Source organism: Mirounga angustirostris, unplaced genomic scaffold (genome assembly GCF_029215605.1).
Source record: "Mirounga angustirostris isolate CCGP_5_RB_7025 unplaced genomic scaffold, mMirAng1.0.hap1 SCAF_2, whole genome shotgun sequence".
In the NCBI taxonomy this organism is placed as follows: domain Eukaryota; kingdom Metazoa; phylum Chordata; class Mammalia; order Carnivora; family Phocidae; genus Mirounga; species Mirounga angustirostris.
In genome coordinates, this window is record NW_026991710.1 from 80,648,807 (window position 1) to 80,666,224 (window position 17,418).

The 17,418-nt window shown below is 40.2% G+C and overlaps 1 long non-coding RNA gene across 1 annotated transcript in view; it reads left to right on the forward strand.

Moving 5' to 3' along the window:
- Window positions 1–31: 31 nt before the first annotated feature.
- Window positions 32–17,418, forward strand: part of LOC135363612 (uncharacterized) — a 94,163-nt gene continuing 76,776 nt past the window's right edge. Inside the window, exons 1-2 of the long non-coding RNA XR_010409470.1 lie at window positions 32–465; window positions 7,711–7,777. This is a non-coding gene — a long non-coding RNA (uncharacterized LOC135363612). The remainder of the gene's footprint in view (window positions 466–7,710; window positions 7,778–17,418) is intronic.

A 17,418-nucleotide genomic window follows, 5' to 3' on the forward strand; every position in this document is an offset into this window, starting at 1 on the left:
GAGCGTGAGCGCGGGGTTTGCTAGGCGGGCTTTGGGCGCGAAGGGCGGGGCCTGAGCTTGGCGCGGCCGGTGCTCTACGGCGCGCCCGGGTGTTTTCGGCTCTGAAGTCGGAGGGGTTTCGGCTAGGCCGTCAAGCTAGATGTGAAACGTCTGTGTCCGGAAGGGGTTTTCCCCTTGTAACTTTAGCCCAGGCAGCGTAGATAATATGGCTTATGAAGGAGAGCTATGGAAAGTGAGGAACCAGGAATTTAACTGGAAGCACGTGAGAAACAGGACTGCACCATTTTGTACTCTTTCTACAGACTTCGTGTGCGCTGCGTCTTGAGATCACAACATGAGTAAGATCTAGCCCTTCAAATGACGCTGCAACGAGGGGGAAACTGAGCTGTGAGGAGTGGTAAAGGGGACACAAGGAGGTACCCATTCGGGAAACTTCCCCGGCTCTATTCCCGCTGTTCTTGAAGGGTGAGTAGGAGTTTTGGCGTTCGGTAGGACACGGGGAGAGAACTTTGCGAGGAGGGGCACGAGTGAGTGCCAAGCCTCCGGGACGTGGACGTGTTTGATGTGCCGTGGTTTAGGAGTGGCCGTTGTGGAGAAAGAGGGATGATGGAGTATTTGCCAGTTTACTCTTAAACGCTGATTGTTGTGAACGCTGAGTTTTATTTAAAAAGCTCTACCAGACCACTCTCTTCCTCTGCTTTACGGTCTTTTTCATGGCTCTTTTTGCTCAGTATGTATCTTACGTGCTGATGTTCTAAAAAAATTCTGTCCAACGGCCTTCCCTTCATTCCACTCTCTCATTTATTTTTTATTATATATATATTTAAAGATTTTTTTAAAGATTTTATTTATTTATTTTAGAGAGAGGATGAGAGGAGAGAGAGAGCACACGAGAGGGGGGAGGGTCAGAGGGAGAAGCAGGCTCCCCGCCGAGCAGGGAGCCCGATGCGGGACTCGATCCCGGGACTCCAGGATCATGACCTGAGCCGAAGGCAGTCGCTTAACCAACTGAGCCACCCAGGCGCCCCTATTTAAAGATTTTTATTTATTTAAGAGAGAAAGAGTGAGAGAGAGAGAGATTACGAGCAGGGGGGAAGGGTCAGGGAGAAGCAGACTCCCTGCTGAGTAGGGAGCCTGAAATGGGACTCAATCGCAGGAACGTGGGGTCATGACCCGATTGGAAGGCAGACGCTTAACCGACTGAGCCACCCAGGCGCCCTCCACTCTCTCATTTACACTAAGGCTTTTAACTTCTTTTTATATAGGGACAGCTTCTAGATTATGACTAAGGGTGGCTGTGGTGAACTCTAGGCTTGGGCATACAACTGACTATAAGACATCTATGTGTCTCCATTAGGATATCTCTCAGTTATCTCAAAGTCAACTTGTTCAAAACTCACCTTGTAATCTTTTCTCCTTAATCTTCGTCTGTGTGGGGCACCACCATCTATCTATCTATCTATCTATCTATCTATCTATTTTTCTCTCTTTCTTGACTTTATTTTTGGAAGAGAGAAGGAGAGAGAAAGAAAGAGCACAACTAGGGGGAGGGGCAGAGGGAGAAGCACACTGGCCAATGCCTGACTGGATCCCAGGACTCTGGGATCATGACCTGAGCCAAAGGCACACATTTAACTGAGTATGCCAGCCAGGCACCCCCACCTTCTTTCCCCAAGTCAGAAACCTGGAAGTCGCAACTTCTCCCTAACCCTCAGCGCCTGCATTCAATGTCACCAAACCCTAAATACCTCTCATATCTTTTGCCTCTTCTCTACCCCTCTCCCCGCCACTGCTGCTGCCTTGTTTGGGCTGTCATCATGTCTTACAGGGTTTCTGAAAAAGCCTCCCATCTGATGTCTTTGTTGTCAGGTCCCTGAATCTAATGCACTTCTAACTAATGCCCCCTTAGTGAACTTTCTGAAACATAAATCATTCATGCTATTTTCTTTCGCCTTTAATAGTTTTTGAATAAGTGGATTAGAAGGAAATAAATGTCATTCTACTATTTAAAAGTCTTCAAAGGCTGAGAAAGATATAAAATCCAAACTCTAGATGGGCCAGTCAGGTTCTGCATAACATGATTCCTCCTTATCTCTACATCCTTATTTTCTGCTATTCTACCACACAAGTCTCATTCCAATCTCATGGAACATTTGCATTTTCTTAAAGAACGGTTCTCTTTCTTGATTCCAGGCCTTTGTATATAATAGAACTTTTGCTTGGAATGCAGTAAGCAATTTTCTAGTGAAAGAAAGCTTTTAGCAAAGAGTTAATGTTCTTTTCCCTATTGTAGATATATTGTTTATCTTCTGGGAAGAAGCATTTGCATTTTAGTGATACCTTCCTAGTTTGCTAGTTTTCAGTCTCATGTAAGGAGATTGATTGAAAGTTGTCAGTCCATCCTAACAACAAATAAAAAGCTGAACAAACTGAGAAATCAAAAACTCTTCTTAGATCTGTCAGAGAATTGAGATCATGGGGTAAACCAATGACCCTAGAATTGGAGAGTTAGACAGATAATAGAGAATCACAACTTATTGGAGCAACAACCCACTTCTGGGGAAGCCAGTATTGGTATTGGAAAATGTGAAGTGTAATTGATGAATTGCTGGAGGCTTAGTGTGGATAAGTCTGAGCGTTAACTCCAGAGAGATCTAGTCATGGGTGGGGGGAGGGGGGTCCTCACACTTTTGTGACTTCAGGGGGTGTTCCAGGCTTGGCTTGTAAATGGGCTATCAGAATTGGAATAGGGTCTTGGGCAAGCTGCTCAGTGGGAAGGCAGTGAAGTAAGTTTTGTTTTGGCTTCTTAGTTGAACCTGATGGAAATGAAAAGACAACAAAATTTGTGGCATGTAGTGAAAGCGATGCTTATAGGAAAATTTATAGCTTTGAATGTATATATTGGAAAAGAAGAAAGATAAATATTAATTTCCTAACTTTCTCTATTAGGAAAGTAGTAAAAGAAGAACATATTAAGTCCAAAGTAAGCAGAAGAAAAGAAATAATAAAATTTAGAGTAGAAATCAATGAAATTGGAAACTGAAATCAGTTGAGAAACTCAGCAAAACCAAGAGCAGGGTCTTTGAATAGATTAATGAAATTGATAAGCCTGTAGCCAGGCTAATTATGAAAAAAGAGAGGAGCACAAATTACATCAGAAATGAAAAAGGGACATCACTACAGATATCATGGACATCCAGAGGATAATAAAGTAATAATGTGAACAACTGTATGCACACAAAATCGATAACCTAGATCAAATGGACACTTCTTTGAAAGACACAATCTGTTTAAAACTCACACAAGTAAAAATAGGTTATTTGAATAGGCTTATATCTATTAAAGAAATTGAATTGGTAATTAATAACATTTCAAAACAGAGAGCACCAAGCTCAGATGGGTTCAGTGGTGAATTCTACCAACTGTTTAAGGGAAAAATTATGCAATTATCTACAATCTTTTTCAGAAGATAGAAGCAAAGGAAGATAGATATTTACTAATTAATTCTGTGAGGCCAGCATTACCCTAATACCAAATTTAGACAAAGTCATTACAAGAAAAGAAAACTACAGACCAGTATCTCATAAACCTAGTACAAAAATTATCAACAAAATATTATCAGATTGGATCCAACAGCTTATAAGAAGAGATATGGCATGACCAAGTGGGATTTATTTGAGGTATGCAAAGCTGGTTCAACATTGGAAAATCAGTTAACATAATCTGTCATATCAACAGGCTAAAGAAGAAAAATCATGGTCATATCAATAGATGCAGAAAAAAGGATCTGATAAAATCCAACACCCACTCATGATAAGAAAAACTCAGGAAACGGAATAGAAGAGAACTTCCTCAGCTTGGTAAAGAACATCTACAACAGAACTACAAGTAACAATGCAATTAATGAAGAGAAACTAAAAGTTATCTTGCTAAGATCGGGCACAAGGCAAGGACGTCCTCTCTCATCACTCTTTTTCAGAGTCACACTGGAAGTCCTAGCTAATGCAGTAAGACAAGAAAATAAAATAAAATGTATAGTGATTGACAAGGAAGAAATAAAACTATCTTTGTTCACAATTGACATAATTGCCTATGTAGAAAATATGAAAGAATCCACATTAAGCTCCTAGAACTGATGAGTGATTATAGCAAGTTTGTAGCGTACAAAGTAATATGCAAAAGTTAATTTCTTTCCTATATACCAGCGATGAACAAATGGAATTTGAAATTAAAAACACAATACTATTTATATTTGCTTGAGAAAAAATGAAATACTTAGGTACAAGCCTAACAAAATATGTACACAATCAATATGGGGAAAACTGCAAAACTCTGTTGAAAGTGATCAAATAAGAACTAAATAAATGAAGAGATATCCCACATTCATGGAAAGAAAGACTTGATATTGTCAATATGTCCATTCTTTCTACTTGATCTATAGATTCAACACAATCCCAGTCAAAATTCCAGCAAATTATTTTGTAGATATCAACAGACTGACTTTAAAGTTTATATGGAGAGGCAAAAGAGCCAGAGTAAGTCAACACAGTATAGAAGGAGAAGAGCAAAGTTGGAGGACTGACACTATCCAACTTCAACACTTACTATAAAGCTATAATAACTGAGACAGTGGGGTATCAGCAAAAAGACAAATAGATCAATAGAATAGAGTCCACAAATAGACCCACGTGAATATAGTGAATGATCTTTGACAATATAGCAAAGAAAATATGAGATATACAATACAGAAAATACAGTCTCTTAAAAAATGGTGCCAGAACAACTAGATATACACTGCAAAAAAATGAATCTAGATACAGACCTTCATCCTTCTTAGAAATTAACTCAAAATAGATCGTAGACCTGAAAGTAAATGCAAAACTATAAAACTCTTAGAAGATAACATAGGAGAAAATCTAGATCACCTTAGGTATGGCAATGATTTTTAAATATAATACCAAAGGTATGATCCATAAAAGGAATAATTGATAAGCTGGAGTTCATTGAAATAAACTTATGCTCCAAAAGTGTCAAGAGAATGGGAAAAGCCACAGACTGGGAGAATATATTTGCAAGGCATGTTTGATAAAGGATGGTCTTCCAAAATATACAAAGAACTCTTAAAGCTCACCAATAAAAAAACTAATAACCCAACTTAAAAATGGACAAAAGATTTGAACAAATTCCTTATCAAAGAAGATGTATGTATGGCGAGCAAGTATGAAAAGATAATCAACATCATATGTCATTAGGGAATTGCAAATTAAGACAATGAGATACTACTACACAACTGCCCAAAATCCAAAACAGAACACCAAATGCAATAGGAACTGTCATTCACTGTAGGTGGGGATGCAAAATGGTATGGCCACTTTGGAAGACAGTTTGACAGTTTCTTATAAAACTGAACATATTCTTACCATACTATCCAGCAATCGTGTTCCTTGATATTTATCCAAATGAGTTGAAACCTTATGTTTGCACAAATTTTATAGCAGCTTTATTCATAATTGCTAAAACTTAGAAGCAACTGAATATTCTTTAGTAGGTAAATGGATGAATCATCTAGATAGTATGATATTGTCAAGTGCTGAAGAAGAATGAGCTATTAAGCTCTGAAAAGACTTGGAGGAATCTTTAATGCATATTACTAAATGAAAGAAGCCAATCTGAAAAGGCTACATACTATATAATTCCAACAATATAACTTTCTGAAACAGACAAAGCTATGGAGAAAGTTAAAAAAAAAAATCAGTGGTTGCTGGGGTTGGGGGAGGTGGGGATAAATAGGTGAAATAGAGAAGATTTTTAAGGCAATGAAATTATTCTGTAAGATACTATAATGTTAGATACATCATTATACATTTGTCAACACCCATAGAGTGTATAACACCAAAAGTGAACCCTAACGTAGAGTCTGGACTTCGGGTGATAATGATGTGTCAGTGTTCATCAGTTGTAGCAAACGTACCAGTATTGTGGGACATGTTGATAGTGGGACAGGTCGTTTCTAATTGTGGATGCAGCAGGTATGTGGGAACTCTGTTCAGTTTTGCTCTGAACCCTAAAACTTCTAAAAGTAAAGTATATTAAAATATAGATAGGAGTTACAAGTAGATGTGGAAGTCAAATCTACTTTGTATGAGAAGGAAAAATTGATTCAGGGTGAAATCAGAGGCCCTCAGTTTCATTAGGGAATTTGCTAGTGTGGACTAGATTAGAAATAACCTGACCAGGTAGGAGATGCAGATGATGTTTTCCAAATACAGAGCACAAAATGGGGATAGCAAGCAAAAGATAGAAGTAATGGGGAGCATCAACCTGTAGGCATCATTTAGTTAAATTCTTGATCTGTCTACCTTGTGCTCTCTTTCATCTAGCATAAGAGAGTAAACAATGAGTTATACTGCTAACTTGTACTTAATTCTGATTTTCAAGAAAAAAGTTCATCTTGGGCGCCTGGGTGGCTCAGTTGGTTAAGCGACTGCCTTCGGCTCAGGTCATGATCCTGGAGTCCCTGGATCGAGCCCTGCATCGGGCTCCCTGCTCGGCGGGAAGCCTGCTTCTCCCTCTCCCACTCCCCCTGCTTGTGTTCCCTCTCTCGCTGTGTCTCTGTCAAAGAAATAAATAAATCTTGGGCGCCTGGGTGGCTCAGTTGGTTAAGCGACTGCCTTCGGCTCGGGTCATGATCCTGGAGTCCCTGGATCGAGTCCCGCGTCGGGCTCCCTGCTCAGCAAGGAGCCTGCTTCCCCTCTGACCCTCCCCCCTCTCATGTGCTCCCTCTCTCTCATTCTCTCTGTCTCAAATAAATAAATAAAATCTTTAAAAAAAAGAAAAAGAAAAAAGTTCATCTTATTTTGAACTGAAGAACTCATTAGGTGAAAATGACCCATCATTTTAGACTTTATAACAAGTAAGTAAGTGTACATAGTCAAACAGATTTCAAAAAATGGAAGCATATTTCATAGAGCTCGCAAGAAAAATAAGTACTGAACAAATTGAAAGAAGAGTTCACGAAGCCGTATTTTCTGCATTTTAAGGGGAACTGTTTTTCCCCCCAGTTCTAGTTGACATTGTTGTGTACATACTCCATTTGAGAGGCAGACACAGCCTGTGCTATAGACCCCATGAATTGGAACAGGAAACTGTCTGAATTGAAGGAAGCCTCAGATGAGTTGACATGAGGGAACCAGAAGTGGCTGGTACTAATTCTGATAAATCGAAGGTTCCAAAGTTACCGACAAACCCTTTCTCTTGGGAAACACATACACATGTAGCGTACAGAGAAAATGGATATCTAGTTTGCAGCTACAGATCTGAATTATGTTGTGCAGGTTTTCCTTTTTTTAAGATTTTCTTATTTATTCATTTGAGAGAGAGACAGAGAGAGCACAAGCAGGGAGAAAGGCAGAGAGAGAGGGAGAAGCAGACTTCCCACTGAGCTGGGAGCCTGGGGGTTTGATCCCAGGACCTGGAGATCATGATCTGAGCCGTAGGCAGACACTCAACCATCTGAGCCACCCAGGTGCCCTGTTGTGCAATTTTTCTTGTTACTTTTCAAGACCAACACATATCACAGAATCAGGAGGTCAGAGACTTCTTAAGTGGCTCTATGATCCCAAAGAAGTAAATTTTCTTTATATTTTTTGTAGGTAGTCATATATTAGAAATTATTCCTTATTGTAAATAATCTGAGTTTATCTTTTCCAGACAGGAACTCTGGAGACTCTGGAACTCTGGAGATTCTGGAAAACCTGAAAGGCTGGAGAAGTATAAGGTATAATTTCATGATTACATGTAATAGGAAATTAAAATAGCACTTTTCATATTGTCTCAGTTTTGACTAAGAACTCTAAGGCTAAATAATATGGGTACCAAAATTACCCCCACATCGGAAGACAAGGTACTAGCGTGTCCTACTTTATGTAGGACATGCTAAGACACGGACAGTTTCTTCTGCCAGCATTAGCTCATCTCTTGTTTCTGAGCTCTGTAAGGGCCGCCAAAGACTTCATGAGGAAGGGCAGAAATAACTGGGAGGGAGGATTTCTTTGGAGAGAATTGTCAGTGTGCTGTATATTCTGGTGAGAGTGATGGAAGCACTTCCTTCTCATCTGAAGCCAAGAGAAGAAAACCACTCAAAAAGCTTGAAATGTGTTCTCTGGAACCTGAACGACTCAAAGTCTGGCGTCTGAAATTAGAAAATGTCAGGCTAGAGGCTGGCTAGAGCAGTCTGTTTGGTGGCGGAACGAAGTAGAGCAGAGTTTAGTGGAGCCAGACACACAGGTGTGTTTTCCCATGGACCAAATGTGGAGCCTGCAAAGGGATACAGTTGTAGATAATCTTAAAAGAAACTTCACCAAAGAAATCCACCTGGAGAGGGTAGGTGGCCCTGGTGGAAGTCAGGGGCTGAAGGCAAAGTCTTAGTTGGTTGGTTGTGTAAAGAATCTAACCTGTAAAGGAATTGTAGGTAGGAGGTCCCCAGTGGAGTGGAGGGTTCTTTGTGAAACCCACAGAAATTCCACACTCAAGAAGGAATCCAGTATCTGAAAGGTGCTACAGCCAAAGAGTACCAATATCAGATTGTAACAGTAGTTACTGGTCATGTAGAATACAGTCTTTTCCTCCAAATTTCCCCTCCCTTCGAGTCTGGACAATGGAGGGGCTTGAGCAGTAGCTAGCAAGTGGTGGGAGCGATGGAGCATGAACAGGAGAAGAAGCAAACCCCTCATTCCTTCCCCATTGCAGATTTAATTTCCTGGGGCAGCAATGGCAACCAAGCCAGTGGTGATGTCCTGTGTCCAAGGGTGGTATTGTGGTTCAGTCTATAGCATCTGGAGCCTATTCAGACCAGTTCTGTTGCGTAGGCTTGGATATAAATTTCAAGCTGTGTATCTCTGAAAGTTTTCTAGTCCTCTTGATAATATTGTGACCTACCCAGTAGCTTTTAAATAAGTTCCTTATCGTTTTAAATTAGCCAGAATCGATTTCTGTGACTTGCGATGAAATCAGTCAAAAACAGTATTAGGAATTTTGCAAGAAAACAGACCATCAGTGGGTTAATCTGGGATTAATTATCTGACCTGGTTGAGGCTGAAAGCAGTAAAAATTCAGCTGATTCTACGGAGTAGAGCATCTCTAGGTGTGCAGGGATGGATGAAACAGTTAATTAAAAAGTCAGCTCTGATTTTCTGGAATGAAGTAAGTATTGGAGGCAAAGCCTTGGGGACTACTCAGTTTTTGCCATAGAAGAGTATTAAAGTGCATGAGTCATTCAAAGCCAGAGGGGGTAGATGGTTGCTTCTAAAAGTCTGGTCAGTTTTTAGAGTACAGGTCCTTTACTTCTTTGGTTAGGTTTATTCCTAGGTATCTTATGGTTTTTGGTGCAATTGTAAATGGGTCGATTCTTTGATTTCTCTTTCTTCTGTCTCACTGTTAGTGTATAGAAATGCAACTGATTTCTGTGCATTGATTTTATATCCTGCCACTTTGCTGAATTCCTGAATGAGTTCTAGTATTTTCAGGATAGAGTCTTTTGGGTTTTCCACATAAAGTATCATGTCATCTGTGAAGAGAGAGAGTTTGACTTCTTTGCCAATTTGAATGCCTTTTTTCCTTTTTGTTGTCTGATTGCTGAAGCTAGGACTTCTAGTACTATCATATGGTTTCACTCATATGTGGAATATAAGAAACAATGCAGAGGATCATAGGGGAAGGGAGGGGAGACTGGGAAGAAATCAGGGAGGGAGAAAAACCATGAGAGACTCTTAATTATAGGAAACAAACTGAGGATTGCTGGAGGGGAGGAGAGTGGGGGGATGGGGTAACTGGGTGATGGGCATTAAGGAGGGCACATGATGTGATGAGTACTGGGTGTTATACACAACTGATGAAATACTCAACTCTACATCTGAAACTAATGATGTTACTGTATGTTGGCTAATTGATTTTTAAATAAAAAAAATAAAAGTGCTGGACAGTTTAATGAAAGAGAATGGTAAATTCTGGTTGTTCTATGATGTCAGGGCTCTAGTTTAACTGCTCTGCTATTCTCTTGTTTTTCCCACCATGGTTGTAAGATGGCTGCTACAGTTCCAGCCTCTCAGATCCTTACATGACAACATCCAAAGGTAGGAAGGAAAAGATCTTTTTTTTACCCTTCCTTTTTTTTATTTTTTTAATTTTTTAAAAAGATTTTATTTATTTATTTGAGAGAAAGAGAATGAGAGACAGAGAGCATGAGAGGGAGGAGGGTCAGAGGGAGAAGCAGACTCCCTGCCAAGCAGGGAGCCTGATGCGGGACTTGATCCTGGGACTCCAGGATCATGACCTGAGCCGAAGGCAGTGGCTTAACCAACTGAGCCACCCAGGCGCCCCTACCCTTCCTTTTTTTTTAAATCAGGGAAGAAATCACTCCCCAAAGCCCTCTAACAGACGTCCCCATATGTCTCACCAGAAGGAGTCATGTGTCTATCCCAAATCAGTCACTAGCAAAGGAGAATGGGATTAGACCATTCATAGCTTAACTCTTGGGGCTGAAGGAGACTCCCACCTTCCCTTAGCTGATTATTGCCTGTTTCTTGAATGAAATTGGGTTTCTTTTTGTAAGGGAGAAGTGAGGAATGGCTAACGAGTGTCAGCAGCCAGTGTGGGCAACATCATCTTCGGGCAGCTCTCACCTAGGGTGACCTAAAATCTGCCAGCTTTGAGTGGAACGTAGAGTAAGAGAAGTCCAGCTGATCTAGACTGCTGTGAGAACAACCCTGATGCTTTCCTTTTATGGATTCAATGTTTTTGTTTTTTTTTAAATCTTTTATTCATTCACTTGAGACACAGAGATACAGAGGAGCATGAGCAGGGGGAGAGGCGGAGAGGGAGAAGCAGGCTCCCCGCTGAGCCAGGAGCCTGATATGGGGCTTGATCCCAGGACCCTGGGATCATGACCCAAGCTGAAGGCAGACGCTTAACCATCTGAGCCACCCAGGCACCCTTGGACTCAATATTTTTTAAGTGTCTGTGGCAGGATGTTGTATGGAGCCTAGACAAGCTCCAGTAGATCTGTGGTGGAGAACTTAGCGTTTTAGAGCAAAGTCTTGCTCTCTTCAGTCCTTCTTATGGTTGAAAATGTCAAACTAAGACATGCTAGGTAATCATGCTTTCTGCGTTTCTCACCATGAACTGAGTGTTATTGGATCAACAGAATTTTCAGCCTGGACATGCCCCAGGAGGATAGCATTATCAAGTGGAATTGTGTATACAGGACTGGATCCAAGCAGATCCTTAAGGCCCAGTAAATTGCCTGAGCAATTGACTCACACTCTTACTGCACTTCTACACCTATATGATCAGTTTATAGAGGAGGAAGAGAATTTCAGCTTTGTTTACAGTGCTCTGTACAATATTCTGGCATTTGGTAGAGGTAGATTTGGGAACTCTTACAGGAATACAGAACATCAAGAATTATGTATATCTCTGTTTTTTTTTTTATTTTTTAAAAAAGATTTATTTATTTGAGAGAGAGCAAGAGAGCATGAGTGGGGGGCGGGGCAGGGGGAGAGGGAGAAGCAGATGCCCCACTGAGCAGGGAGCCCCATGTGGGGCTCGATCCCAGGACTCTGAGATCATGACCTGAGCCGAAGGCAGATGCTTAACTGACTGAGCCACCCAGGCGCCCCTATGTATATCTCTTCGACAAGTCTTCTTTGACAAGAATGAAATGGCCTGAGGTATGGATCTACATTGATTAATAGGCAGTAATTAGTGATTTGGTCAGATGGCCAGGGACTTTGAAGGAATGAGGTTATAAGATTGGTAATAAGTCTGGAGAAGAGATATGTGGCTGGACCTTTTGTACTGAGCACTGTATGTGAGAAAATATATGTCCCCCAAGTGCTTTCTTAGTGGGCTTATAGTGTTGTGCCCATAGATGTGAGCATAGGCTCAACAGCATAAATAATCCATTCCAAGCGTGTTCTGGCTCTGCCACAGCTCAGTGTTCAGACTGACAGCAACGTCTGACCACCCTGGATCCCCAATATGGTATAATACCTAAGGGGGACTAGGCAGCCATTCTGTGACAGATTGGATACATTGGATTCCTTTCACTCTGCAGGGGGCAGAAATTTGTTCTCACTGGGATCAACCCTTATTCCAAACCTAGAATTTTTTCCCTATCTATTATTTTTCTACTTGTATCATCATCCATGGATTTATTAATATAAATGAAACATAGATTCAGACTCTCAGATTAAAAAAAAGTAAATATAGCAAAGGCATACGCTTTCAGTTACTCCATTATTTTGGAATAATTAATAATTCCACCTTGTGCATGCGGAAGAAAAGGAAAGTGCTAAGGATTCTCTTTTAATTTGGCAGAAAAATTTGAAGAGTGTTTAGAAATACAGAGATACCAATTACAATGTTATTACCAGGTCAAAATCTTGGCTATAAGATGAGCAGAATTGCAGATTCCTCTTTGAAGTTATTTTCACAGGATAAGGCAACACTTTCTAAAGTCTTTGGAATCATATAATACATTTTGGTTCAAGTAACATTAAATTAACTGAGAATGGATTTCTTTTTAACAAAAAAACAGAAGACATTCTAGTAACAGTTGTGAATATTCACACATCTCCATATTGAGGAGAACCAATAGATATTTTTGGAAACCTTTTAAATTTATTAATTTTTTTTCAGAGAAAATTGAGTTTAAAAGAGTTTTAATTTCAGTATAGTTAACATATAGTGTTATATCGGTTTCAAGTGTACAATATAGTGATTCATCAGCTGCATATATTACTCACTGCTCATCAAGGTAAGTGTACTCTTAATCCCCTTCACTTATTTCACCCATCCCCCCCCACCTCTCCTCTGGTTGGTCCCATCTGTTTGTTCTCTATAGTTAAGAGTTGGTTTTTTGGTTTGTCTCTTTTGGAAACCTTTTTAATTTAATACCTTATCAAACCAAGTTTTTAAAAGTAGCTTATGATGCAGAATTTTATTTTATTTTTTATATATCTGCAAGAAGGGATATCTCTTTCATCTCTTTCTCAGACTCCTTTGGTTAATTATAAACATTTTTATTTTTAAGGTCAGGTTCTGAAATTTTATTAGCTACATTGTAAGTAGGCCTATAAAACAAGTTTATTGGCAGAAAGGATAAAAAATGTTATTTAATAGCAATAAAATAAAGAGGATATAATTTTTCTATATTATTAAATGCCTATTTACTCATAATTTCCTTCTAAGAAGACCTTGAAACTTCGGAGAAGACAAATGGTCTATCTTTGGGTTAAAGTGATAGAATAAGAGCATTCTGGTTAGTAGTATTCCAGAGAGGAAATATTTAGGAATTTTATACACCTCAATATTTGTCAATGATGGAGCTGGCTGACTAAAGAATATATAAATACAGATTGCATTTATTGGTCTGTTATTCACACTGCATGTGGAGTATTGACTCTAAGTATATTTAGAGAAACTTTGTGATGCTCCAGAGGGCAGAACTAGGGAGGCAGACTTTAGTTTTAACCATAAGGAAAAAAATTGGCCTGTGAGGGTGCTTAATCTAGGGTTGACTGACCACCTGTCAGGCATACTTTAAAAAGTGATATATTTATTTAATTTGGAATTGGGAAATATCCATCTTTCTTGACCCAACTTTTATTTTGAAAAGTTTTGCAATTTCACAATTTGAAAAACAGGACAATGGATACCTCTATGTTTTTCACCTAGATTACCAATTAATATTTTTTGGTCAAATTTACTCTCTCTCTCTCACACACACACACACCTGCGCACTTTTTTTTTTTTAAGATTTTACTTATTTATTTGACAGAGAGAGACACAGTGAGAGAGGGAACACAAGCAGGGGGAGTGGGAGAGGGAGAAGCAGGCTTCCCACGAAGCAGGGAGCCCAACGCGGGGATCGATCCCAGGACTCTGGGATCATGCCCTTAGCCAAAGGCAGATGGTCAATGACTGAGCCACCCAGACGCCCCCCCCCACTTTTTGATGAGCCATTTGAAAGGAAGTTGCAAATCTCATGAAATTTACCCTTAAATTCTTCAGCAAGTATCTCCTAATAGGGACATTCTCCTACGTGTTACCATCCATTCTTTATTTTTTTTTAAGAATTTATTTATTTGACAGAGACAGCGGGAGAGGGAACACAAGCAGGGGGAGTGGGAGAGGGAGAAGCAGGGTTCCCGCTGAGCTGGGAGCCTGATGTGGGGCTTGATCCCAGGACCCTGGGACATGGCTTGAGCTGAAGGCAGACGCTTAACGACTGAGCCACCTAGGCGTCCCATTTTTTTTTTTTTAAAGATTTTATTTATTTATTTGATAGAGACAGTGAGAGAGGGAACACAAGCAGGGGGAGTGGGAGAGGGAGAAGCAGGCTTCCTGCTGAGCAGGGATCCCGATGTGGGGCTCGATCCCAGGACCCTGGGATCATGACCTGAGCCGAAAGCAGATGCTCAATGACTGAGCCACCCAGGTGCCCCAACCATCCATTCTTAAGATCATGTTCAGCTTGAAGTTTCTGTGAACCTTCAAGATTTTTCTTACTTGCTTATGAGAGTCTTCATAAGTCTCTTTTCCCTGTAACATAGGATTTATTCTATGAAGTTAATAAATTCTGCCCTGTCTACCTGATAGAGCACATTGCTGGAGGGCCTATCTGTAAGGCACTCAAAGAATATGAAAAATGGCCTTGCTCTCAAAATTTATGGTCCATTTCAAAATTCTGGAGAATCATATGGAATAATGCACATGCAAGTACTTTTTTTTTTTAAAGATTTTATTATTTATTTATTTATTTGAGACAGAGAGAATGAGAGACAGAGAGCATGAGAGGGAGGAGGGTCAGAGGGAGAAGCAGACTCCCTGCTGAGCAGGGAGCCCGATGCGGGACTTGATCCCGGGACTCCAGGATCATGACCTGAGCCGAAGGCAGTCACTCAACCAACTGAGCCACCCAGGCCCCCGCAAGTACTTTTTAAAATGTCAACTATGGTATAAATGAAACTTGTTATTCTCTCCCTGAATCCTTTTTTTTTTCCCCCAAGAAAATAGGATCTGGGTAGATGGGAAAAATGTTTTAAAGAACACCAGAGGGCGCTGTAGTAGCATTTAGAAAACAATGACAAGCTAAGATGTTTGGAGAGACTGGGACTATATCTTAAAACTGCGTTTTTCTTGTCAGAAGAATATATCATGATTGGGGCGCCTGGGTGGCTCAGTTGGTTAAGCGACTGCCTTCGGCTCAGGTCATGATCCTGGAGTCCCGGGATCGAGTCCTGCATCGGGCTCCCTGCTCGGCAGGGAGTCTGCTTCTCCCTCTGACCCTCCTCCCTCTCATGCTCTCTGTCTCTCATGCTCTCTGTCTCAAATAAATAAATAAAATCTTAAAAAAAAAAAAAAAAAAACTGAAAAAAAAATATATCATGATTGTATTGCCTTCTAAATTCAAGTATTGTTCATCCTATTAACTTACATTCTTAAAGTTTTGTAATAATTTCAGGCTGAGAAAGCACACACACACAAAATAGACCTGAATATCTTACTATGTTAGAGAATCCAAACCTTTAAAATAATTTTCTTTTTCCCTTTGGAGGGATCAAATTCCATTCCAGTTTTGTTTCAGTAACTTGGTACCCTAGAAATACTGTGATTTGTGTGTTGCCCCTGGTATTTTAAAAAGTAACATTTAAAATTGAAGAGTGAATGTGAGAGCCCTTAGGAGAAACATAATTGTCAGTAGCTTGCAGATTTATTTTTATGTCTTTAAAGTGCAATTTTTAGGGGCACCTGGGTGGCGTCCTACTCTTGATTTCAACTCAGGGCATGATCCTCCAGGTCCTGGGATTGAACCCTGCGTCGGGCTCCCCACTCAGTGGGAGTCTGCTTGTGTCCCTCTCCCTCTGCCCCTCTTCCTGCCCGCACTCTCTCTCTGTCTCTGTCTCTCAAATAAATAAATAAATCTTTAAAAAAAATAAAGGGCAGGGCGCCTGGGTGGCTCAGTTGGTTAAGCGACTGCCTTCGGCTCAGGTCATGATCCTGGAGTCCCGGGATCGTGTCCCGCATCGGGCTCCCTGCATGGCACGGAGTCTGCTTCTCCCTCTGACCCTCCTCCCTCTCATGCTCTCTGTCTCTCATTCTCTCTCTCTCAAATAAATAAATAAAATCTTTAAAAAAAAAAAGGGCAGTTTTTAAATGGAACTTTTCTGCACATTGCCAAATGCATTACTGGTGCATGATTTTGGTTTCTGGAGTATCATATAGATTCAGCATTCATTTCTCATTTTAAGAAAGATGTTTGGGTGACTTAGACATTAGGTGTACATTTTGAAGAATTATATTGTAATTACATATACTAGGAGTTTCAGCTGGGTGCACGGATGAGAAAAAAGGTCTCCGCTGCCAAAGGAATGATCAAAGTTAAGCTTTAAACCTCATACACATCATTCTGGGTTTTCACTGATTCTATAAGTAATTTTAACAGCATTGTGGAGAATAATGAAGTTTTTTGTTTGTTTGTTTGTTTGTTTCCAAGTCACATAACCAAACTTGGAAAATTAGAAGATGAATAGAGGCAGGGGTCACTGACTTGCAGGAGTGATTGCAGAGATAGAGGGAAAGAGAGAGGGAGAGGGAGAGAAACTACTGCATCACACAACTTGGCATAAAAATTAATCCTCATAACGACCATTCTGAGTTATTAGGATTGGGTTTATGAATCTCTATTTAGGAAAAAAAGGGGCATGTAGAAAATGTTTTGGAAAAATATCATTCAAAAGAAATATTCTAAAATAAACCAGATACTTGTGAGGATAAACTTTGTTAAGCATCATGTATTTATTATATCTAACAGAGGGATATATTCAAAGACTGTTCTGCCTTCAAGAAGTTTACAAACATGCTTGAAAAACTAACAATGGAAGGGGCATGTGTTAAGTTTTCGATAAAGACACTAAGAGCCAAAGATGATCAGGGAAGGGAAACAGCTCTGTGGCTGTCAACAGCTGAAAAGGAGGTGGGTCTCAAGCAAGGCTGGGGAAAGATTGAGGAGTGGAGGCTGAGGGGATGAGGAGACAGAACACACCTGATACAGGGAATAGTGTGGGAAAGGACAGCCCCCTGTTGGGTGCATCCTACTCCCCACAATGCCAATAAAGCAAGCATTTACAGACAGATGAACTGGCTTCCATTTCTAACGAAAGAGAGTCTGCAATAAGCAGGAATGTAAGTTTCTACTTTGAGATATTATCAGCCTCCTCTGCCAAAGCTTCCGAGAGGTTTATCTTCTCTCAGAGTTCAATATGTGGTAAACATTTAAAAATAAAACTAGGGGGTTTCAGGAATTAGGCTAAGCTGATAGCTAGTGTTTGTTACTCCCATCCAAATTATTATCTCTTA